Here is a 24,573-nt window from a genome sequence, read left to right on the forward strand (position 1 = left end):
TAGTCTAAATTAAATCCGACATCAAAATAACAATAATATAGTCAACCTTTGAATTATTTTGAAATGGTCATAATTACATTATTTACATAAAAACACACAAAATTATAGTTATTTCTTATATGTTGGGATATGTAGAAGCCTCGTTGCAACTTCTCTAAATTTCTAGTCTAAATTAAATCCGACATCAAAATAACAATAATATAGTCAACCTTTGAATTATTTTGAAATGGTCATAATTACATTATTTACATAAAAACACACAAAATTATAGTTATTTCTTATATGTTGGGATATGTAGAAGCCTCGTTGCAACTTCTCTAAATTTCTAGTCTAAATTAAATCCGACAATATAAAATAACAAAATAACAATAATATAGTCAACCTTTGAATTATTTTGAAATGGGAAATTTCTAGTCTACTTTAAGGGATGCAAAAAATGTGTTACAACTTCTAATTTGACCGAGCTAACACCGAAGAACACAGGGTAAAAGCAATAGCTTTGCCCAAGGACTCGTCAAAGAATCCACTCGGCGATTAACGTGTTAATAAGTCACGAGCCAAGGATTCACATGCAAGTATCTTCAATCCGCGTCCACGGATTACGGAGGATTTAGCGATGGTAGCCGACAGCAGAGTAATCGTAATCTAGATTCACCTCAGGGTCTGTGAACCGTCTGGATCGTTTAGTGGTGCGTTGACCTAATCGCCTGTAAGACCCCCGGTGGCGCTATCGCCGCGAATCTTCGATAATTGCCGTGCAAGCAATTAACGACCAAGTTGTTCCACCACTCGTCTGTGTGGAAATAAAGACGTCTGTAACTCTAACAGGATATATACATATACCCTCTTATTAAAACATTACGCTGCGTACATATTCTCCGATCGGCTTTTTCCGAGCTACCGAGAATAATTCGACAATAGTCTATTGTGTGCAAATCGCACGCTTTTTATCTTCTTGTCGCTAAAGTCAGCCGCGAAGGGGGAGGAAGGAAGAGTAATTAGCAAGAACGGATAAAATCATCCGATGGAGCACGAACAATGCCGCAATAAACGGCGATTAATCAATCAGCGACGTAATACCCGATCTTCTAATTACCCACTTAAATTTGCAACGAATAGAAATAGCCTTGTGCGAATTTTCTCTTCTTGCCGTTCGATTTTTCGCTCTTCGAAGCTAAATACATTTTTCCCCGTGAAATTTGGAGGAATTTGCGAACGTTTCCTAATTGCAGTGGAAAAGCTGGAACCGTGGGAAAGATCGGTGGAAGTTGTCGCGGAAAGTCAAACAAGCGTTTGAAAACCAGCCGAACGCGGACCGCGGCGAAATGCAACTCGCATTCCACGTGACTGAACATTTAGGTTTCGTTAACACTCGACCGCGAAATTTTCCTCGCGTAATTTTTCATGTGTCCGTGGAAACGACTGCAACGCGGGAAAGCTTTTCGTTCGCGACAGTTTGAAATAACTGCGCGGATCGTGTGTGTACGCGTTATGCCCTCGATCGAAATTCAACAACTTTGTAAAAACGTAATTCCACGGAACGTGTAGATATTCTTTTCGATTGAAATTGCTCACGGTGGAGAGTCGGACGTTTTCGATTAACGCGCAAATTGATTTTCGAGATATATATATATATATACATATATATCATGGTTGTTCGGGAAACTTCCGAATTAATTTCACCTCCGTGATCGCCGAATTTAATTTTCGAGACCCTCGCAGACTCTCGCGCCTTTGTCTCGGCAACGTTTTTCCAGGAGGATCGTTCTTCAGAGATCGGCCATTCTTTTCAGAGATTGGTTCTTTCTTGTTCGCGTTGAGGGGAAAAAAGGGTCGCGCGGAGAGGAAGCCACGGTAATTTACGAAGATTAAGTATCTCGGCGAATAATTGCTTTTTGCAATTCCGCGCGTGATTGGCGACTTGCTCTCCTAGATGTTTTATTTGTTGCTTGGATTGTTACTCAATCGACGCGAAATTGATGAGAGAGAGAGAGAGAGAGAGAGAGAGAGAGAGAGAGAGAGAAAGAGGAAAGGGAGGCAGCGAGATACGACGAAAATTGAAAACACAGTGTGTTTAACGAGGATAAGTGGAAAGCCATTTCTTCGAAAAAGAATATTCTTCTCGTGAAAAATTTTGTATAGATCGAAGGCACACCGAAAATACTATCACGCTTTGTGTTCAATCTTTGCAAACTAGAGATTACTACTACTCGTTTTCCACGAGACAAGTAACATCAACCAATTGCGCTGGCAACTGATTGCGGACCATAACGAGTGACCAAACCGTGTACAATAATTCGTCGCTTTCTTTTCGAACTCGTCGGTATGACATCACTGGATAGAAATGATTAAGAAGGTAATAAATTTATTATTTGGTTTGGCTGGGTTTATACTTAAAATATACTTGATGGTGATAGTATTTTAACTGAGAAAATATTGCAATTTTGGGACAAAAAGTTCTGCAACGTGCGTAGCAGGTTAAAAGTCGTCGAATAGAAGATAGAAAACAATGATCGCCAGATTGACGAAGATTGAATACACTATTAATCGAGTAGTATTACCGTAATTTCGATCCGTGCGAAGTTTTTCACAAGAAGAATACCTTTTCTTCGGAGAAATGGCGTCTTATTAAGCACGCTGTACATCCGTCAGGTATCGCCGGAATGCAAAATTCACGGTTTCGATTTAAAGCCACGGGCTCGACGGGGGAAAGCTCGGCGTAGGCGGCACGACGGCGAGAAAGCTTGATTAGGAACTAATGAAACTTCGAATATCTTGGCAAGTCTATCCAATTCCGGGGCTCCCTCACCGCTGGGAGTTACGGCATAATTACGTCGTTGATAAAGCCATCCCTTTCCTCTCTGGCTCGTGCGCCTCTTTCTCGAGGCAGCCGCGATACTCCGTCGTCGCGTCGTCGCGATCCATGTTAGCATTTATTAAGCCTCGTTCGTCGATTACGCGCCGTCGTCACTTCGTCTCACGTTTATGCGTCATGATAAATAACGAGCACGCGATCGCGCCTCTTCTCACGCGCCTGTCTCCCAGAAATTTCAGCCGAGCTGATAAATCGCCGATGTAAAGACACTTTTTGCTGAGACTGTACTCTGCTGTGTGTCTTCTTTGGGCCTTGGCGCGAAATCCCCCGTAATTAAGTAATTAATTCCTTGCCGCGGCTACTCTCGAAACGAGATTTCGGGTGATTAAAGTAGAGTAGTTCGATTCTTTGCGCAGTGTAATTAAAAATATTCAGATTCAGATTACACGGTGAAAAGTTTATTCTGTAATTTAAATACAGAAGGAGGTAAGTTTTTCTCATACATAATTATTTCACGTTCCTCCTTGATGAACGTGTTTAAGCTTTCGGCGTTTAACCATTCTCTCGAACTGAAATAATCACTCTGTCTGAAAGGGGATTATTTTAGTTTGTTGCTCGTTGAATATTAGAACGCGGTTATGCAAATTTTCTTGACAGTTTTCCGTGTTTTTCTTTCTTTTTTTTTTCTTTCTCTTTTAAAAAGCTCGAGCATCGTGCGTAACTGATCGCAAGTTTGGGTAGTTTCACGTTTATGAAGCAGTACCTGCCCTTCCGCAAAAACTTTTCCCATCTAAAATTCATGGCTGGCGAATTTGGTTCCAGAAGGCTAACCGGAATCGGAAACTCGGATATATTTCGGTTACAGATAATCGTCTGCTCGGGTCGAATTCGGTTTATCATTCTGAAATAATTCATCTCGTTATCGTTATCGTCTCTTTATTCGTTCTATTAGGGAATAGTAGAGTAAAACTGGGCGCCTGATGTATTTAGTTTCGTAACGAAAAATCGGGTGGCAAAAGAAAAAAAAAAAATTTGCACAAGGATAAATCTCTTAATTGATCTTTATACAACGACAAAGTGACCAAATTTTTTTGGAAAAAATTGCTTGGCCCACGGGAAAATAAAATTTTCTGAAGGTGTGCAAATACCTTTAGAGAAAAGACGTATAAAATGCAATACAGTTACAAAATTAGTTGCAAAATGGCGAAAACAATTATTTTTAACAATTTTGGCAAATATTGTGTTCTATTTGATCTGTTTTATAAAAAATTATGTGAATTACTAATTTAGGAACTTTCACCGTATTTATAAAAAATTTGAACTAATTTAGTATATAAATACACATACATATATCCTAATTAACAAAATAAAATATTCGTCGCCATCCGTAACACATGTTACGTCGAATTCATTGTTTTTCGGAATGGGCCAAAATACTCTCCAAGGACTATTAGAGTACAAACTATTACTTATCTGAATGAATTCCTGAATGTAAAAACACTAAAAAAAAAACAATCGCTTGAATCACAGAAACGTTGAAACTCTTCGAGCCGAAATGTTTAATTACTCTGCCTGGACGGAACACCACGATGTTGTCTGTTTTCGAAAATAACATTCGTCGGATCCAGCCGATCATGCCACAGTTCCATTGCCACATGTCGAAGCTCTTTATTTTAGAAAAAACAATGTGAACAAGTATCTCATAATTGAAGAATTTTTATATGAAATTGAAATTATTTTCTTATATAAAATCGAAAATTATTTTCTTTTTCGATTGAACAGAAATTCCGCGAGTCAATTCGATCGCTATCTCTCATCTGGCAACGCGACGATCGTTCTTAACACTTCGTTGTGAACGAGTATTAAGCGTATAATTGGCAGGAAGTGGAAAATTACGGGTATCGCGGAGGCAAATCCTCTTACGCGAGTGAATGGGATGAAGTATTCGCAAATTTATGCGATAATTGCGGTAATGCGGCAGATGGCTCGCGACAGCGTTAAACATTTAATCGAATTGTCGTTGGCCGACTGGATATTTATTAACGGCTTGCTCGTTGGCATTTAATCGATCGTCAAATCGGCAGGCATCGGCCGTGCGGAGCAAAATTTCGCGAACGTATTGCACGCGTGTTCTACTAGATTGGTCGCATCTAGCAAATTAATTAGCCGCAGGTATGAAATTACGCCTCGCTTCGGAAAATACGTGTAATTCTCAGCTTCTGTCTGCCGATCGATCCTCTTATTGATGCAGCGAATAAATAATCCAACGATAGTTTCTGCAAATCGAAGAATCGCAAGGAAATCGACGCTGGGTGCAATAGTTCGTATGGCGGCCTCACTTAGTTGATGAACTCGAGTAAAAACGCTCGAGATATCGCAAGTACATTGCAAGTACAGGGCATGCAGGAAATGAAATTTCACTCCCACGCATTGCGAAGCGGCACGTTGTGTTTTTCGTGGAAAATTGACCGAGCCGAGTCGGCTGAAACTTCAGGACAATTAATGAAGCGTATTGTGCCGTCCAATTTCTCGCTCGTTACTCGCCGCACTCGCCGTTCAATTGTTTCTTACTCGGTGCGGGTAAATCGTCGATTCACGTAGAGGCCACTCTCGATCCCCTTCCTCGGTCTCGTCCTTACAATACACACCAGTGAGCTTTGTGTGCTCTTTCTCTTTCTCTCTCTCTCTCTCTCTCTTTTCCGTCAACTGTCCTCGTGGCGTGTCCCTTATTCGCGCTCACTCCTCTCTTTCTCTCCGCGGCCATTGTTCACGGTGTGGACGGTCCATTAAGGGCCTAGACGGCAATTCGCAATTAAATGCTTCTCCGAACGGATGCGAGGATCTCCGCGCAGAGAGGAGTGCCACTTTCGGGACTTCTCGCTCTCGTCGCTTGCGAGTGTCTATCGAAATTTAAACGGCAGCTTGATATTCCCCCGACAGGGGGAAACAGGGTTCTGGGACAGCGAGAGAAAATCGGCAGATCGTCCCGCGAAACGGACGAATCCTTGGAGAACGGTGCAGTTGTGACGGCAGTGAGAACTCGTGGAACAATACAATGACGATTGATCTTTGTACATAATTGACACGGAGCTCTTCCGCCTATTTAGAATTATTACGATTAATAGTTTTCCCTCTGAAACATGCCTAACCAATTTTTTACAATAGTGTAAAAACTATAATTATCGAGAAGAGTGTGCGGAATTTAAGACGCGTTGAAAATTTAATTCTGAGATTAATTTTAAGATTATTTTGACAAGCAATTAAAATTTTGCTCTCGAAATATTGTTTAGTATTATTGTTTATGTACTAAATAATAAATAATATTAATTAATGATAATTTATTATATAAATTATGCATAATACTGTGATTGGAATACTGTTTATTATACAAATTATACAATGCTATACGATAATACTAAATAGTATGATAAATAATATTAATTTATAATTTATCGCGAGCGAGCAGTCGCAAAATTCGAAATAACGACTCGTCAAATATGTACCTTCCCTTCGAGGGACAAACGTAATCGGGACAGAAGAGCAACGCGGCTTCCACAGTAAAAGAGATATCTATTTAAAAAATGAGAAGACCCTTCTCTCCAAGGGAGGAGAAAAGAGGAAAAGATCCTCGTTTCCCTTGACGTGCCTTGCACAAAGAAATTTGCCTAAACAACTCGGTCGAGGAACGAGAGAGGGGTAGAGAAAAAGGACTCAAAGCGATAACTCTACGTCGTGGAGCAACGTCTGCCAACTTTTCGGGTAAGAACGCGAAGAGGGCAAAGCGGATGAATAAATTTCTCGCGAATGGGGAGAGGATAAGGGAGGTGGGAGGGCAGCTTTCACAGTGACCTGGTAGGCTTAGCTCTCGCGAATGTGTCTTTTTCACGAATGTGTCTCTAGCCCATAGGATAGGCTCTAGCTCGCCGGAATGGAATTTCATTTGACGAGCTGGCGGCAAGGAGGAACGTACGTCAAAGAGATACCATCGTTGTTTTCATCCAGCCGTGGAAAATGTTGCATACCATCAGGCTACCACGTGCACGTATCCACTCTGTACGGTGGTACACTGTGAGTCTGCGATAAATTTTTCCCGAAATATACAGGGTGTCCTCTCCCGGTGATATCATCCAGTAGAAGATGATACAAGAGATAGCGAAAGAGAGAAGCGGCGAGTGAAAGATGGAATAATGTACGATTTCGTTGAAAGGCGAATGACACGTAATTTTCGCGCGCGGAAATGGCAGGATATCGATTACACGGATCGTGTGTAAATCCGTTTCTTTTTCCTTCTCATTCTCGTCAGAGAAAGAACACGAACGCACTGCAGAGCGGCGCTTTCAACGGTTTGTAAACTCACGCACGAACGCGGCCGCTGATGCGTGTCCCTTATCTGTGATGCGTGTCATGCATGGCGAGCACGTTTCCGGCACTCTCTGTCCGCAGTTGCACCGTTGTTGCACCGTTGTTCCACCTATCTGTCGACCGGTCCCCATCGTTCGGGCAACCGAGCTTCCAGTTCAGATCCTTAACTCCTTATGCTTTACTTTTATTTCACTTTTGAGAATGTGCACTGGGTGTGCTTTTAATTATTTGTTGCACTCGACGAAAACACAGTAAATACACTTGCTGTAAGACAGAGTTAAATCACAACAAAATGATAAATTTTCTTTTTCTTTTTTTTTTTTTTGATGTTTCTTTGAAAATAATTTTTAACTTCGTTGGTATTTACAGAACTCGACAGTTTAGTATTCGAAAATTATTCCATGAATGAGAAAACTGAAAAACTGAATTTTTCATTCGACTCATAAAAAGAAGTAAAAAAAATCAAATGTTTGCAATATTAAATTAGTACAGTTTTTCTCTTTACGCGTGTATCGTGCCTTCGGTATCGATTCGCAGTTGGCGAATTGTTCAAAATGATACCGGCCGATGAATCGCCACCGTTTTCGCGGGCTCATTTCATTACGCGAATTACGGCTGTTTTGTCGGCAACTCTTGTCCTTTTCACCAACTCTTCGTACTTTGGTGGATGTTAATAATCTAAATGGAGAGGAGGTGAACACCGAGGGAATGCGGTTCACATTTCCGCGACAAAGGGGAGCTTTGACGGCCCGTCGTTGAAGCACCAAACTTCCCTCCTTATCACGGTGTCTTGCGTGTCAGGAGTCTGCGTCACAAAGCAATATTTCATCGTATGACTGCTACGTATTACGCTTGTCTCGAGGCTTTCGCTAATCTCAGTTTTTCGTGTCTCTTTTAGTAATTTAGAAATATTTACAGAGTAATTCGAAATTTATTTCACCTTGTTTCGCTGCGCTTGCATTGTAGTTTCAGACGGTGCTTCGTATTCTCACAAATGAACGGAGAATGTTGTCAAAGCTTCTCAATTTAGCGCTCAGTCACAACTGCCAAGGCGTACGAAGTGGGCAAAGGAAATGTTCTTGATAATAACCTTCATAGTCATTGGGTGTTCCGAGTTGAAAAATGCCTGCGATAAATTAGCCAGATTACTATCTAATAAAGATATTAGGGTGTCAAACGATATTATGGATGAATTTGGTCATCTGTGATCGAAGATGGCTATTGTAACTAGACAATGTTACGAAATAAAAAAAAAAAAAAAAAAACTCGCCGTTCGATAATTAAAGATTTCAATTAAAACAATTAAAACACGTTACGTTGCAGAAATGGCGTCGCGTGAATCTCGTCGGAAAACAACACCTTCGCTTTCGCGACGAGAAAGTTTTCGAAAGTTCTACAAATTCCGCGCACGACAGTGAAATATTCCTCACGTCCGTATGAAATTCTGTTGCAATATCGACAGGGCGGGAAATATCCCAAACGTGTCAGCTAAACGTTGACCCGATCGGTAGAAAATAGCGTTTCAACCAACGGGACGTTGCAAGGCCATTTAACGTTCATCGGTGTCGTTATTGTCGCGGCTCTGTCCAAAGAGGATGCTCGATAAAGCACGCACAAATATCCGACAGACAAACTGCAGTTCGTTGTAACGCAGCTAATTCGACCATGCATCGAGAATCCACTCGTTTATCGTTCGACACGTATATATATATATAAAACAGAACACCCTGTGTCACTCGTGTACGCCGAGAGTTCTATGGGGAGCGTTGCGAAACGCGCTGCTCGCGCGTCATGGGGACACAGTCTCCCTGTGTCTCTCTGCCTGGATACGGATGAAAAGCTAACTGGTTGACGCTAACAGGGGTTGTTATTTCACTGCTCACCGTTGCTCGCTCTCCTCTCCTCCAATCGTATACTACGATTACACCGCGATAGGAACGAAGTTGAAATACGAGAGTGTTCTTGGACCATTTCTCATGGTTAATGCCGGGTTTCACAAATGTGGCCATTTGTTGCACCTGTGGAATTGCGACGGAAAATCAGATGGAGGTTTTTTGATTTACTATTTACTCGCAAGTGTACGTACAATCGTTTGGAGCAAGTATACGTGTGAAACGTATAGCGAAACATTTTAACCTTTTCGCTATATATGGTTGACTTTAGATAGGTAGGATACGGTGGTAGTTCAATCGCAACCTATCGTTAAGACGGAATTTTTCATCAGCGTGCATTTCTCGGAAAGTATATTGTAAACGATCAAAACGCTGAATTACGTTACATTGAATCAGTATTATTTATTTATGGTGCACATTAAATTAAAAATTTAACAATAACTTTAAGCTCTATTTCGTAATATGTCTGATGATTAAGTAAAGTGTGGTACAATTCGAAATATAATCCTACGTTACGTTTCTTGCATTCTTCCTTCTTTTGTTTTCTTATGTTTCCTATACACTACGCATTTGCGTTCTTTTGTGATTAATTTATTAGCATAGCTTCTTATTTTAAAATCCATTTCATTAAACGAAATAGCTGTAATAGCTAAATAGCTATAATCAATCAAACGTTTAAATAATATATGACTAATAGAAGATGTAACTGTTGAATTAGAATTCACTTACGTCTGATCCAACATGAAGTTTGCTACAATTATTGTCAATAAAATTTACATAAAATGATGTAGATAATAATGCATGAAATAACTGTGAAATAATTACGTTTCAATAATACAGGACTAATAGAAGCTGTAACTGTTGAATTAGAATTCACTTGCAATCTGATCCAACATGAAGTTTGCTACAATTATTGTCAAGAAAATTTACATAAAATGATGTAGATAATAATGCATGAAATAACTGTGAAATAATTACGTTTCAATAATATAGAACTAACAGAAGATGTAACTGTGGAATTAGAATTCACTTGCGTCTGATCCAACATAAAGTTTGCTACAATTATTGTCAATAAAATTTACATAAAATGATGTAGATAATAATGCATGAAATAACTGTGAAATAATTACGTTTCAATAATACAGGACTAATAGAAGATGTAACTGTTGAATTAGAATTCACTCGCGTCTGATCCAAGTGAGAACTGTCGACGCCTTCAGTTTGATTCGAGCAACGTGAAGTGAGGCGCCCCATAGGCGCCTCACGCGAGGGGACCGAAATAAGTTAAGCGCCAACAGTATCTCGAAAGCAAATTTTAAAAGTGCCTCCAGGTTAACACACAAGCATGCTGAAAACTGTTGTCAAGTCATTTCCTCAAATGAAACGAAAGGCAAAATTTAAAAGCGTTTGCTTTTGATTCCAACTGAATCAGTCCGTTTTGGTATATTCGTAATGAACGAAAAGCGAGAAACAATGACATTTGCGCCAAACGTGTCGAATGCTCGGCGCATGCCTGGTGTAATTGTGCAAATGCGCTGCAAAAGGACACGGATCGTTCGCGCGATAATGTGAAAGTGCCTGGCAGTGGTTATCCGCAGGGACACCGTACAGGAATGCACTTATCCAATCGTCACGGACACACGCGTGGTACGATTCTTTCGTTCGCATGCCTGCACGAGCACAGCAACTGCTGTTCTCTCCGTACCTCCCCGGATTGGCGAGCCTAATTGCTCCGTTTCGTGGGCGATCCATGACGTGGCGGTAATTGTAAGATTACCACCGAAGTGGCGTCTCCCCTGGTGAAAAACATAATGATAATCGCGTTCTGGCTCTTAAGAGATTTTAGTCGAGCGGCGTGTCTCTCGACTAACGAGAGTAACTCTCGCGCACGTTCGATAACATTTTAGTGCATCCGATTGCTACGCGAGCCTTCCTTGAGAAATTATTTTTCGATGTGCGTTCGACGAAAGTTTCTTTCGTTTTATCGACGAACAATGTACGCATAATATATTTTTATTTCCAACTTTATCATCGTCTCTCTGCGGAAGCTTTGTAATATGTTGTTCGAGGTGCCTTGGCCGCAGGTGTTTCGTCTGACTTATGAAAGGAATAGATAGTAACATCCCTGTCTGATCATTATCTAATTCGTTAAAATTCCATTAAAAAATTCCTTCTGCGAATATACAAGAAAAGTGCATATTGAGCATCGTTGAAGATGCACGTAGTAAAAATGCATCTCCAACAATATTTCGCTAATAAATTCTAGAAATTTTGTAAATGCCGAGGCTTCCGGATGAGAGAAAGATCATATTTTATTCATTAATATTAATAAAACTAAAGAGACAGCCTAATGCATCGGTCATCGTACGAAAGTATACCTTGTAGCATTCTGGTTTGAATTCGTCCAATTAGCATTCGTTAAAAAACGTAATGCGCACAATGCACGAAGCCCACAGTTACTATCTCTCAACACATTAACGCGAGATAATCGTAGTTATCGAACGCTATTTCACGCCTCGTAGCCTCGCCATTGTCCGTCGACAATGGAATCTTGCTTCGATGAATTATTTGTCTCTCAGTTACGTACCGGAATCATGTCCAAATCACCCCTCATTTTCTCGCGCCTTCGCGAAACGTCCAGTCAGCTTCCTCTTCGAGGCTGTGCCTCGTTTCAGCCTCAGCTTCTCCCCGTTTCATCGTGCATACGTAACAAGAGGAGTCCGAGATCCCGCCCAATCAATGATCTCGAACTCACGTACCCTCCGAGAGCTTGGCTCTTTGCACCCTCTATCAAGCCCAACGCGAATATACATGCATAATGTATACGAAAGAGGCTGCACCACGAGGTCGCGCGGATTCTGGCGGAGTGGCAGACCCAACGAGCAGAAAGATTGCAACTCTTAACTGCTGCACTTGCATTTTCGCTATCCCTGGCTAACAAATGCGTCCGCAAAATTACTTTGTTCACGGCAGCCTTCCTTTCTTCTTTTGTGGGATTGTTCTAGTCTCTGTTGGATTTTTATTTTAAGAAAAAAAAAAAAAAAATCGAATTTGTCCGTTCAAAGATAATGCTTTCTAACTATCAATATACAGAGTGTTTCGCGAAAACTAGACCACCTGAGTATCTTCTTCATTATTAATAGTATTTATTATTATTCAGTAATTGATAATTAAATAGTAATTAATATTATTCTCCTTAATAATTAGTGATAGTAGTTCTCAATATATCGACAAGTATATCGAAATGATATTCATTTCGGGGCTTGCCAGTGTCAGTCATATTTAAAAAAAAAAAATAGTTTTTCCATCCGTCTCGTCTCTTCGATCAATTTAAGTTACGTGAGGAAACGATTTTCGTACTATTGAACGAATAAAAAGACACTAGTCTAGGAAATATATTCTACTATCGCTAGTAGATTAAAAAAACATTAGTTTAGGAAATATATTAATTTTTAATTTTGTGAAATCTATGCGTGAAAGACAAAGACAGTATAAATATAAGAATATATATATACTATCCTTCTTCTTCCGTGTTTTTCATACGATGTAATTTTGCAAAATTAAAATTAAAATATCTCCCAAACTAATGATCTTCTAACATAAATAGGTTAATACTATTTTCGTAAAGAATATGAAGGTGCATCAACTGATGCAATAAAAAATGTATGATTCCATTAAAAAAAAAACGTTAATGACCTACGCGTCCACCTACAAGAAAACTAGTATCGTCGAAATGTGCACCGATTCAACTTCATCTGAAACATTTTTCGCTACGCGTAATAATAATGACGTAAATGTAGATGGCAGTACGTAGTGACCCACCCTGTGCACGCTTTTCGTAGTTGAGGAAACTCACCCCCGAATTAGGGACGATGATGGCACGCGATTGCGAACTCTGCGTCTCTGCATTACGATATAACAGCACACGGAAGTGTTATCGATCGACCGTCCTGTAAATCTCATTGTCAGATAAACAGGCTGCTTGTCTGCTTATCTTTCTTTAACGTTCGCGTAACGGCTAGTAAAAGGATAATGGCGTTGAAGAGGTGCCCTTTAGAGGTGGTCGATGAAACAACGTGTCAGACGTACAACGTTGCGCTGGATATATTAAACGTGTAGATAAAGCCAGGTACACGGTCTCGTTTCGATGGTGTTACGCGCGGGATTATACGTTCGACGATTCATCTGGGCTGGCTTTGTTCGTCTGTAATTAGTTCTAGCTTTTTCAGTAGACAGTAAGGTAACAATGGGTGGTAAAGCACCCATCGGTGGTTGAATCTTCAGCGAAGAAAGTATGGGTGATACTCAATAGTCATTGTCGCGGGCCTCTTGTCTCTCGCGAGACTGAGTACCGAGTCGCATATGAAAAGATTATTAAAACAATGGGCGCCGAGTGTGTGGAAATGCCGAGAGTGGAACGAGCGTGCAATGAAAATTCAACGAAACTCGAAGATACGTACGAACGAGCTTTCGTTCTTGTTCCATCGGTCCTTCAAGTTTCGATAATCATATTTGTGATTCAGGTTCAGTAAATCATTGTTTCTGTGTTTTCTGCCTTCTGGCCGTAAGTCATAAGTAGCAAAGAAAGTCGGAATGCAAGAAACGCGTGGCCACATTACGTTAAAGAGCAAAGACTGAGAAAAGGTGCTCGTGGCCTGTCTGGATTGTTCATGGATATTTTCCTGTCAAACGCACACGCACGCGTTATAAAGCTTTTGCTACACGAACGTGCAGTGTAGCAACCATTGTCGTTGTTTGCAAACGTGGGGTAGAAGAAAGCGTGTGAAATGCGTCGTTGAGATAAAAGCACGAGGCCCAAACCTGGCTCTTTTGTAATTGTGTAGTACTATCAGGAAATATATATGCACGTAAAATTTTCCCCGTATGAAAAAATTTTATCTTTGCGCTAAAATATTATTCATTTTCCCTTCCCTTTTTTTATAATTTTGTAAGTTATATTGTTTTGAACTAGTACAATATAGAGATTTATAAAAAACTTTTTCTCGGTTGAGTTTGAAACGTTAGACTTTTGGGGTTAGATCGCTTCACCTAGCCGCGCGAAAAAGTAGTTCGCGCTGCCGTGGGACGACCTTTACCCTGTCAAAAATATGGTCGCTTTGTAAATAGCATAGCTAAGCGTTACCAAAGCTCTATATTTTCCTTACTCATTAGTTTAAGGCACGATCTTACGACGCGTCTCACTGGCTCTTGAAGTTACGTCGTTTGCTCTTCGCTCGCGAGAAATGCGGAATGCTCGAAATACATCTGTCGGGCAGCAGGCAGTACTAACATTCACGACGCGGGAAATTTAAACCACGTTTACCGTAATCGTTAAACAGAAAATAATACGTTGCGTAAAACGAAACGTAACAGCTGATGTTTGAACATTTTGGAACGGTGGGTTCTCGCATAATTAAACGTAATAGATGGAATTGATAAAACACACGTTTCTCCTTTTTATGAAAATTGCAAATATTTTTGCCTTGAGTCGCAAGAATGAAAATAGGAAAACATAATTTTCTTTTCCCATGGAAAGATACCTTTGGAGGCAGAGCCTCTAGATGCGAAAGATGACGAAGCTGCTAAGCGAACTCTAATGGTTTCATTACGCCGTAATGAACGTCCCATAATTATATTAGGTTCATTATACGCGGTGCTTATTAAAATTGCACGGATGGCCAGGTATTTTTTCACGGGCTCTCTGTACTCTACACTGTGACCTTTTCCGTGATTTTGCCTCCGATTTTCGTCGATGCGCTAAACTATATCAAGTTGGCAATAAATTAAACAATCGTTCGAATTTTCACTTGGCTACTCTTTTAATTACGCGTAAACTTTCGATCTTAATCAAGGTTAAACCACGATGTTTAATTGTACGAACAAAGTCAGTTGAAGCCACTTTTTCAAAATACTCAATTTTAATCGTCGATTAAAATCATTTTTAATGATTTCATTATGAGGAACAAGAACTATTAAAAATTGTCTCGTAGATGAAATTAAAAATGAACAACAACGCAATATCCGTGCGTTTTATCTCCGCTAAACCGAAAGACTGTAATATTTGTCCATTAACCGGTTTGTCTGACAATGAACCTGCTCTCTCCTTACCTTCGGTTCATCGGTCTTCGTCGCGAAGGAAGATTAGGTAATGCCTCGCGCAGGTTGCAATTAGCCTCGATGTGTCTCTGGCAGTCTGATGACAGCGGCGAGCGGGGTCAACGCACACAATTCGCTAGGAAACGCGAATGTCTCTGCGCGTGAAGCGCGCCTCGTCTCCCTCTGCTGCCCCATCCCCGTCGAACCCTAATTATCTGTGCTCCGCTCCCTTTGGGGGGATCGTATACACCCCACGCGTTCCCGAATAATCCCTCGTGCGACTCCACCGGTGCCCACATTGTGCGCAACCTGTGACATTGTTCCGTACACGTACGCCCATTCTCTTCTCTGACATATCACGTATGTACATATGTGTGTGTGTGTGTGTGTAAACCACTCAACCACGAGCTGTGTCTGCACCGCTGTTCATTCCTCGTTTTCTTGCACGCTCTCTCGACCTTTTCGTCTTTCGGTTCCTCCGTCGTTTCGAGCGATTGTCAACATCGCCATCGATCCCATTCGTCCTTGCAATTCGTCGTCGCGTCGCGCGGCGCTGCATCACGCTGATAACGCGTGCCCTCCTCTCTGCGACGCTGCGCGTGCATACGTCCCATTGAAATGGGTGGGACGCTTCTCTGTCTAGGATGAAAAGACGCCCGTGAACTCGCTGCAGCACCAGCTTTAAAAGCTGAACGAGAGGGAGGGGGGAGGGGGAGGAGCTGGCGATGGGGTCTTATTGCCGATTAGAGTGATTAATAACGTGGCGACGCGGTGCCCGTATATTTCTACGCTTTTTGCGTAGCAATTACCATTTTCTCATACGAGCGAGGTTTCTTTCTTTTTTCTTCTTCCGTGATTTCAAGTGAAAGCTCTTCTATTTTACTATTTAATGGATGGTACGACAAAACGTAAATACGTCTGTGAGCGAAAAGTTACGAAGCGGAGTTGTCTTCGTTTGTCTCTCCGTTTCAAGTCGGCAGAACAGATGAATAAGTCCGGATGACGAGAAGACAAGCGGGATAGATTGTCTCCGCCGTCGTTACCTCGCGTGCAAACTTATGCTTACTTAATAAAGCTAACGTAGAGCAGCAGCGACGAGTGCGGAAACGCAGGTTTCAGGGATGGTTTCTGCGTCGCGTCCTCCGACAAAGTTCGAGAGGCGCGATCCCACCCCTGGCACAACGAGGGTGCAATTTGTCGCCGCGGCAATATTAAAACCGTCCCCTCTCTCTTTTGTTACCACCTCTGTCGCTAACGTTCCCTCTCGTTTGCCAACTTTCTCGTTACCAACGACGTTTTGTTTTGAAAAAATAAAAAAAAAAGTATCACCAGAACGTTACCTTCGTTCAATAGGTTCGATCGGAAAGTTCGACCATTTTCGTATTACGACGCAATAACGGTATAATTATTTTTAGGGGTGTGCAAAGGGGTGTGCTTTCCTACTGATCCTTCAACAATATTTTCCCGCCTTTAGACGTCATTCCCCAAAGTAAAAATAATACAATATGCAAAGTTATTAAATTTAATGGTATATATAATTTATCGTTATAGCATAAACCAACCTATACGTGTCAAAGTATATGTATGCATGTGTGTCTGATGACGACAATCAATGACTTGCTTTATATACATTGTACGGTACATAGAACGAAAAAAGAACAAAGCTAGCGAAGAGTAAGCACGTGTCTCTAAAATCAGAAATTCAATTCAGACGATATTATAAAGTAAAACCTTTAAAGAACTAATATTCCACTGCTCCAAAATTAATAAATCCCGACATATATTAACAAACATAATAAAAGTTACGAACTTCTTGGAACACTTGCGTGTCGGTTGCAAAAAAAAAAAAAAAAAAAAAAAATTGATCAGAAAGCGCTCGGGAGAGAGAGGAGAAAGGAAAAAAGAAAAGGGATTGCTTTCAAAGCAGCGGGGAATCAATTAAAGCACTTAAAAGCACGTGACGCGTAGGTAATACGGCGAATTTTCCAGCCGCGATCGCATTATCGTTACGGCGTTACGGGGTCGGCGTAAAATGCGTCGCAACAATGGAACGGCAGTGGCCACCCTTTCACGCATGGAAAAAAAGGGGGAGGAGGAGGTGGAGGAAGGGTGGTTAATAGTGGTATCTGCCCGTTATACGTACACGCATGCAGAGGGGGAGGGGGGGGATCAGGAGGAGGAGGAGGGAGGTTGAAAACGAAACGAAGTGTAACTCTCAAGGGGATTGATTCGGAGCGGTCCAGAAGCGTGGAGGGTTGCCTCGTATCGATTGCCTCGCACCCATCTCGGACGCATCTACGTGGAATGCACGAGAGCCTTGTCCCTCGATGCCTACCCACCTACCCTTCATCTTCCACTCGCCCATTCACCACGCCGATGGATTTTCCATCGGTTTCTGAAAGCCTTTCGTCCCGTATATAACAACGAAGAAGGCGAACCTTTGAGGGAGAAAAGCGGCGAGTCCTCCGTTTTACAAAGGAGTTTCTCTTTATAGAATATCATCGATCGTCCTGGCACGTGCACGCGCGCCAGCCATTGTCTGACACCGGAGTTTCGACCGAGCGTCCATTGATCGGGAGATTTACAAACGGAAACTAATACGATCGAACGCGCTTTCGCGACACGTCGCCGTCGCTCGCTATTGATATTCTATTTGAGACAGGGGGTTTAAGAATTTGCTGAATGGCTCGTTGCTAAACAAAAACGCCAGATAAGAAAGTACATTTTTTTGTTTGTTTCTGAAAACAAACGTGCTGCCTTGAAACTTTCTCTCTCTCTCTCTCTTCTTTTTGAATTGTTTTATTCTTTCAAATAGTGCAGTTGCAATTTATTGGGAGATAATCTCATAGTTGAGAGGAGTTTTTGCCCCCCTTTTTTTTTTTTTGGCCTAGTTGATAGTAGTTCAGTTGGAGCGTTAGCAACGGTGCACTTAAAATATTTGTCTCGTTTATTCGCGAACATTGAGCCTTCGTCGCACGGTAGAACGTAGAGCGTTTTCCATTAACCAAACTGCCTTGCATAATCTCCCATTAACCATCGGCCAAACGCGGGAGTATAATCTCCGGTTTTGCGAATTCGAACTTTGCGGCTGGCGTGCGTTAAATGGAAATCTGTTTAATCGTGTCGCCTCTTTCCGCGCTTAATTATTTCGCGATTCGATATCCGCGTCGTCGGATTGTTATCAAGGATCAATTTTTCCCGCAACGAGACAAGTTTCAAAAACATTCCGCGCAATTACACGAGCAACATCGCGAAACACCGACGCAACCAGAACGTAATCTCAGTCGGCGAAACGAATTCGTGGAATTCCACGGCCGCGAACGATTAACCAAAAGCTCGGCTCGCGACTTGGTTCGGGCTCTCGTCTCTCGTCTCTCGTACCTCCCGCGAGCGCAGATCTTAATCTTCATTTCGAAGATCTTGACAACGAGCTACTTACTTGACGAACTACTTCTCGTCTCACCGCAGGCACTGTCTCATTCCGCTGCAGTCGATCTTCGTGCACAGCCCGGTTGGAATTAAGGGGCGGAGAAATTGCGCGGCAGTTTGTATCGGATTTGCATTCCGCTGGAATAATGGCCGTCAGAGTTTCTCGAGGAATCGTGGGAAGGGGAGAAAGGGATAAGACAGCAGATAAGACAGAACTCGCTGCGATAATTATGATCTTTCCATTCGGTCTTATCGACAGTTTGTCCATCTTGAATCCACTGAAAGAGGGAAGAGGGAAGGGAAAAAGGGTGAGAGAAATCGTTGAAAGAAATAACGAACGAGCCTCTCTATCGAGCGTCGTCTATCTTGTCCCTTCTTTTCTCCAAACACAAGAATTGAATTCAACCTCTTGCGCGAATGACGTGCCACGCACGTCGAGAACTTTTTATCCCAAAATTGCAACATTTTCTCAGTTTTAAGTATATTTAAATGTAGCCCAGGCGAAACAAATAAGTTTGTTACTTCTTAATCATTTCTATTCCAGTGATATCATACCGACGAGTTCGAAAGAAAAAGAAAGCGACAAATTATTGTGTACAGTTCGGTCACTCGTTATGGTCCGCAATCAGTTGCCAGCGCAAGTGGTTAACCTTTTGCGCTGGAATGACGCGCCACACGCACGTCGAGAACACTTTGTCCCAAAATTGCAACATTTTCTCAGTTTTAAGTATATTTAAATGTAGCCCAGGCGAAACAAATAATTGTTACTTCTCAATTATTTCTATTCCAGTGATATCATACCGACGAGTTCGAAAGAAAAAGAAAGCGACAAATTATTGTGTACAGTTCGGTCACTCGTTATGGTCCGCAATCAGTTGCCAGCGCAAGTGGTTAACCTTTTGCGCTGGAATGACGCGCCACACGCACGTCGAGAACACTTTGTCCCAAAATTGCAACATTTTCTCAGTTTTAAGTATATTTAAATGTAGCCCAGGCGAAACAAATAAGTTTGTTACTTCTTAATCATTTCTATTCCAGTGATATCTTCTTTTTCTTCTATTTTTCTTTAATGTTGTATCGACAGCGAGATCATTAGCGACGGTGCCATTAGATATGTGTGTAGTAGTTTATGTTTTTTGAGATATTTTAATACTCTTTATTTTGAGAAGTCAGGTTTATGTTTGCTTTGATTCCGTATTTCTGTCTTTGGATTTCTGTGGTGTGGCATTCGCGCAGTATGTGGGTTATTGTTAATGGATAGTTATTGCAACGAGTGCAGGTGGGTGGTGTAGGTTTTTTTTGATTTTGTGTTCATGTGTCAGCTTGGTATGACCGGTTCGTAGGCATGTGATAATTATTCCTCCTTTCCTGTTGTTAAAGTTCCGACGAGTTCAAAAGAAAAAGAAAGCGACAAATTATTGTGTACGGTTCGGTCACTCGTTATGGTCTACAATCAGTTGCCAACGCAAGAGGCTAACCACTCACGTCGAGATTTTTTCGTCCCGAATTGCCATATTTTCTCAGTTTTAAGTATATTTAAATGTAACCCAAGCGAAACAAATAAGTTTGTTACTTCTTAACCATTTCTATTCCAGTGATATCACCGACGAGTTCGAAAGAAAAAGAAAGCGACAAATTATTGTATACGGCTCGGTAAGGAATTAATCACTTGCGCTGGCAACCGATTGCGGACCATAAACGAGTGACCGAACCGTATACAGTAATTCGTCGTTTTCTTTTTAAACTCGTCGATATGACATCGCTGGATAGAAATTATTGAGAAGTAATAATAAATTTATTATTTGAGTTGCCTGAGTTACACTTAAATATATTGAAAACTGAGGTAATATTGCAATTTTGGAACAAAAAAGTTCTCGACGTGCGTGGCACGTCATTCCAGCGGAAGAGGTTGAACGTGCAATCTTGGCCACAACCGCTACGATTTTTCAGAAATTTATCTTTCCTTAATTTATTGTGTCCATTGTAAAATGTCACGTCAAAAGTTTTGGCTCTCGCGAGACGGTTGGCCGTCTATTCGTCTGGCTGCCTACGTATACGTCCTTCGGCTGACTCGTTTTAACCCACGTGGGACGCGTTAATGAACTTGGGAAAGATCACCGCCGGCGGAGGATAATGCTGGCGTAACCTCTTAGCGCTCGTCTTAGGGATTTGAAAGTCGACCAGGGACGACGAGTGAATCACTTTTGCCGCTCGCTATTACCGTTTGCGTAAGCTTCGAGCGGCTGCTCGTTTGCCAGCGGATTTTATTCGCTGTTGAATCACGCTGCGACACCACCTTTTTATTTCGTGGATTACGCGTGGATTACGCCGACGAACGCTTTTAAACAGAATGGAATATTCACAATTCGATCTACTCGCGTCGTGCGTTTCTAGCATCTATTTTCACTTCTTTGTATGAATTCAGGTTCTCTCTTTCGTCCTCTATTCTTTAGAAACAATGCGTCGATCTTTCGATTTGATAGCGGAGATAATAATAATAAAAAAAAAGAAAAAACAAAAGAGTGAATAAATTGACGAGGACGAACGAGCCTGTGGATAACGATAGCGTTAAAAATGCCGCGAGTATAACGTTATTTAGCGAGAGACGGGTTCTTCGCTTCGACTCGTTTCTCAGGCTTGGAGCCAGGTATGGTCGTTATCGGGCAGCCTCGCCTCGAAACAAAAGTTCGAGGAAAATGCAGAGCCGGAGGTGGGAAGAAAAACGAAGATAGATAACGTCGAGGGCCACGGATGGTGCCCCGTAAATAGAAAAAGGTTTCTTTGAAACGAGTTTCACCTTGAACAAACGGTGAAACATAACCGGCAGTGGAGATTTTCCAAAATTTCTCCGAGAGCCCTTCGTTTACCGAACGAATAATTTTAACATGCAAAATCGAGTAGATTTCTAGCAAGACCAAGAATTGTTTATTCCTTACGTATCCTGTTGTTTTTATGTTCTCTTTCATGGTTTTTATTCTTCTGTTTTTACGCTTTTGTCTTTTATTTTTTTTTGTTTCTTTGTTAAGCTTGTGTGACGTGGGCGTAGAAAAGCTTTTACTCATTTCTTCTGTGTCCCTCAAGTATAGACCATTTAGAAGTCTCTTAAATGTCAGTTGAAACAATTTTGTTTGTAACATATCACAAACGACTATTGTAATACTATGTGTTTTTACGTAAATAGAATAATTGTGATTTTTTTCAAAATAATTTAACAATGTCACTGTTACATCGTTGTTTGATATAATTTAATTCTCTCAATTTGAAAAAAATAATTTACTATTTGCTTGCTACGAGTTTATCACGTATTCCCGAAAGAGACGATGACTCTCATTTCTGTTTTTCTCAGTCCCGCTAAGAACTTTACAAAGAATTTTCAATCTCGCTTATCGTTGAACTTCTTGCTCTCGATGGATTGAACCAGCCGCGTCGAAGAGTCTTAAATCGCGGAAACTTTTTCTGCCCGATGGCGAAAAGCGCAGTATATTTCGACTATGAAATTAGCTGGCATTAATCAAGAGGCATTTGGACCAGCTATAAAGCATCCTCGCCCCGTTTCTCCGCGGAACTCCGCCTTTCTTTACCAATTATCAATTAGTGGACCTCTCTAGTCGGAATGATTTATACTGGCCGCGTGCCGGTCTACAAATTAGAACCTCCGTGCTAATTAGCCTGCGCCGAAGCTTAGGAACGCTATCCTGCGCAAACAGTTATCTAACGTCATCAAGGAAATTATCTCGTTTTGAGGATCAAACGATCCCTTCGATCTCGCTATCGCTAGCTCTTCACGCTCGATTTGTGCGAACAAAATATTTTGTACTTTAGGTTTTGTACTTTAGGTTTTGTACTTTAGGTTTTGTACAATGGTTGTTAACACATTGCGTACCGCACTCGGCGCGCACAACCCGTTCCTAGGGCCCGCACATTTTTGGAGCAACAGGGAAACTTTGTACAATGCATATATACACTTCTTCAATTCACATTGACAAAATGTTCTTAAATATTACTATATGTTTTTTATAGTAATATCTAAGAGTCTATTTGTTATGTATTTTAGAATTCAACTATTATTTATTTTATATTTATACTAACACATTGAGGACGGTGTGCTCTGACAAACACATAGCCTGTGTTTTCTCGTACTTTTTGAATTATTTAATGTACGATTGAAAGGCTTCAAGAGAATGTAAGGCATTTGACAGGTGTATTATTTTATTAATAATTAAAATTATTTTTCATTTTAGAGGTATTTTATTAAATACACTGAAAATACCTCTAGTAACACTTCTTAATGTGATGTGTTAGGAAACAATTTCCCTGCTTCTTGAAAAATTATATAACATTATAATATATAAATATTATATAATATAAATTATATAACATTATAATATATAAATATTATATAATATAAATTATACATGACGTTGCCCTGGGTCGTGTCCCCTACAACGCAAAAAAGGCGAAACACAGAAGAATTCTCGTCTCCCGTCCGCAACAGTTGAGAACTGAAAGACGCGAATTCGCGTCTCCCGTCCACAATGTTTTAAGAAATGTTAAAAGTGCTCGCGTCTTCCTGCGGCGAGTTATTGCTTTTCGAGGATCTTGCGACGGCGGTTGGCATCGTTTAACGCGCGATGCGCCGTTTTGCATACGAAATGGACGACGTTACTCATCCCCTCGAAACAATCGAAGCTCATTCACATGCATGCCGGCACGACGGTCTATACAGTGAACAAGGAAGTTGCTAGGATGTGTGGCTCTGTATATCGAGACTTTCTGGCGCGTGTGACACGCCCGCACACACGTCCGACAATGAGTCGAAACGTTTCGATCCTTCATCAATGGTATTTTTCGTCCGTCGCAATGAATACGAACGAGGTTGTTTGAGAAAACTTGTGTTTCTTTTAATTGTCTCTTAATATTTTATTTATTCATTTTCTCACGGCTAAGGAAATACCCATTAGTACAAAAGTGATAAAATTATAAAAACTTTTTCAAATGTAACGAGGTGTGAGACTGAGTGAAAAATTACAAGGAGATTACCAAGTAATGAGCGTTCGAAAGATGGAAATGAATGGTTAAAAGCGTCGATCAAACAACGTGCATTATTAGCTTTAATAAATGTACGATTATAGGGGTTATAGAAGCCAGAATATGTTCGATGGTGTTTAAATGTGAAGTAATTCAGAATGACGTAGTGATTTGGAAGGAACATTAAGTTTAAACATTTCAATGATGTTCGGGCGTGAGATCAGGCCATTGAATATCATATTGACAAAGGCCAAGTCAGCTATTTTCCCTCAGCGATTTTTCAAGCGTGGTCAAATTTAATTTGATTAGAACGTACTCGTTTAATTATGAGAATATCTTGGCATAGGATCACCACTATGATAAACTGCCAAGCGTAGAAATTTGTGTTGCGGTCTTTATGTCTCTCGCTTGATCTTTGCCTTTATTTCAGCAGTGGCAAATTTTTCCAATTCTTTCGTGAGTGAAAAGAGAGTGTGTGTGTGTGAGAGAGAGAGAGAGGTTCTTGCCATTTTGAATTCAATAGGAATACGCGCGTATTTATCGTTTCCTCTGTTTCTACAGTGTGCGAGAATTCAGCAGGGGTTATATCGCAGAATTCGGGGCTGTCGACACGTCGAAAAAAGGGGGACAAAAAGAGAAATAGAGAGAAAGAGAGGGATGTGTTCTGGCAACTCTTCAAACGATGCATTTCCGAAAATCAATTTCGCGCGGTGAATCCCCGGCGAATTCAGCTGTCGCGGCTTGAAACCGGCTCGTCGCGTTGTCGAGCCAATGAAAATTAAAACGTCGTGATCGAAATTCCCGGCGTGTGGCAAAAATAAAATTTCCCGCGGCAGCGTTACGGAATTTTAATGCCAGCTAAACGGTTAATCCCGACGAAAATAAAAAGTGCGCCAACTTCGGACAGCTGAGGCTTGATAATGTAATTAATAAGTTGTTATTTTACCACTT

The 24,573-nt window shown here is 41.1% G+C and overlaps 1 protein-coding gene and 1 non-coding gene across 2 annotated transcripts in view; one reads left to right on the top strand and one right to left on the bottom strand.

Annotated features, from left to right (window-relative positions):
• The window catches only part of LOC122533272, a 238,505-nt gene that overhangs the window by 21,549 nt on the left and 192,383 nt on the right, over positions 1 to 24,573 (top strand). The window lies entirely within an intron of this gene.
• On the bottom strand, positions 14,101 to 14,251 carry LOC122533283. Its single transcript, XR_006307667.1, has one exon. It is a non-coding gene; the product is annotated as a U12 minor spliceosomal RNA (small nuclear RNA).

This window comes from Frieseomelitta varia, unplaced genomic scaffold (genome assembly GCF_011392965.1).
Source record: "Frieseomelitta varia isolate USP_RPSP 00005682 unplaced genomic scaffold, Fvar_1.2 scaffold_514, whole genome shotgun sequence".
Taxonomy (NCBI): Eukaryota; Metazoa; Arthropoda; class Insecta; order Hymenoptera; family Apidae; genus Frieseomelitta; species Frieseomelitta varia.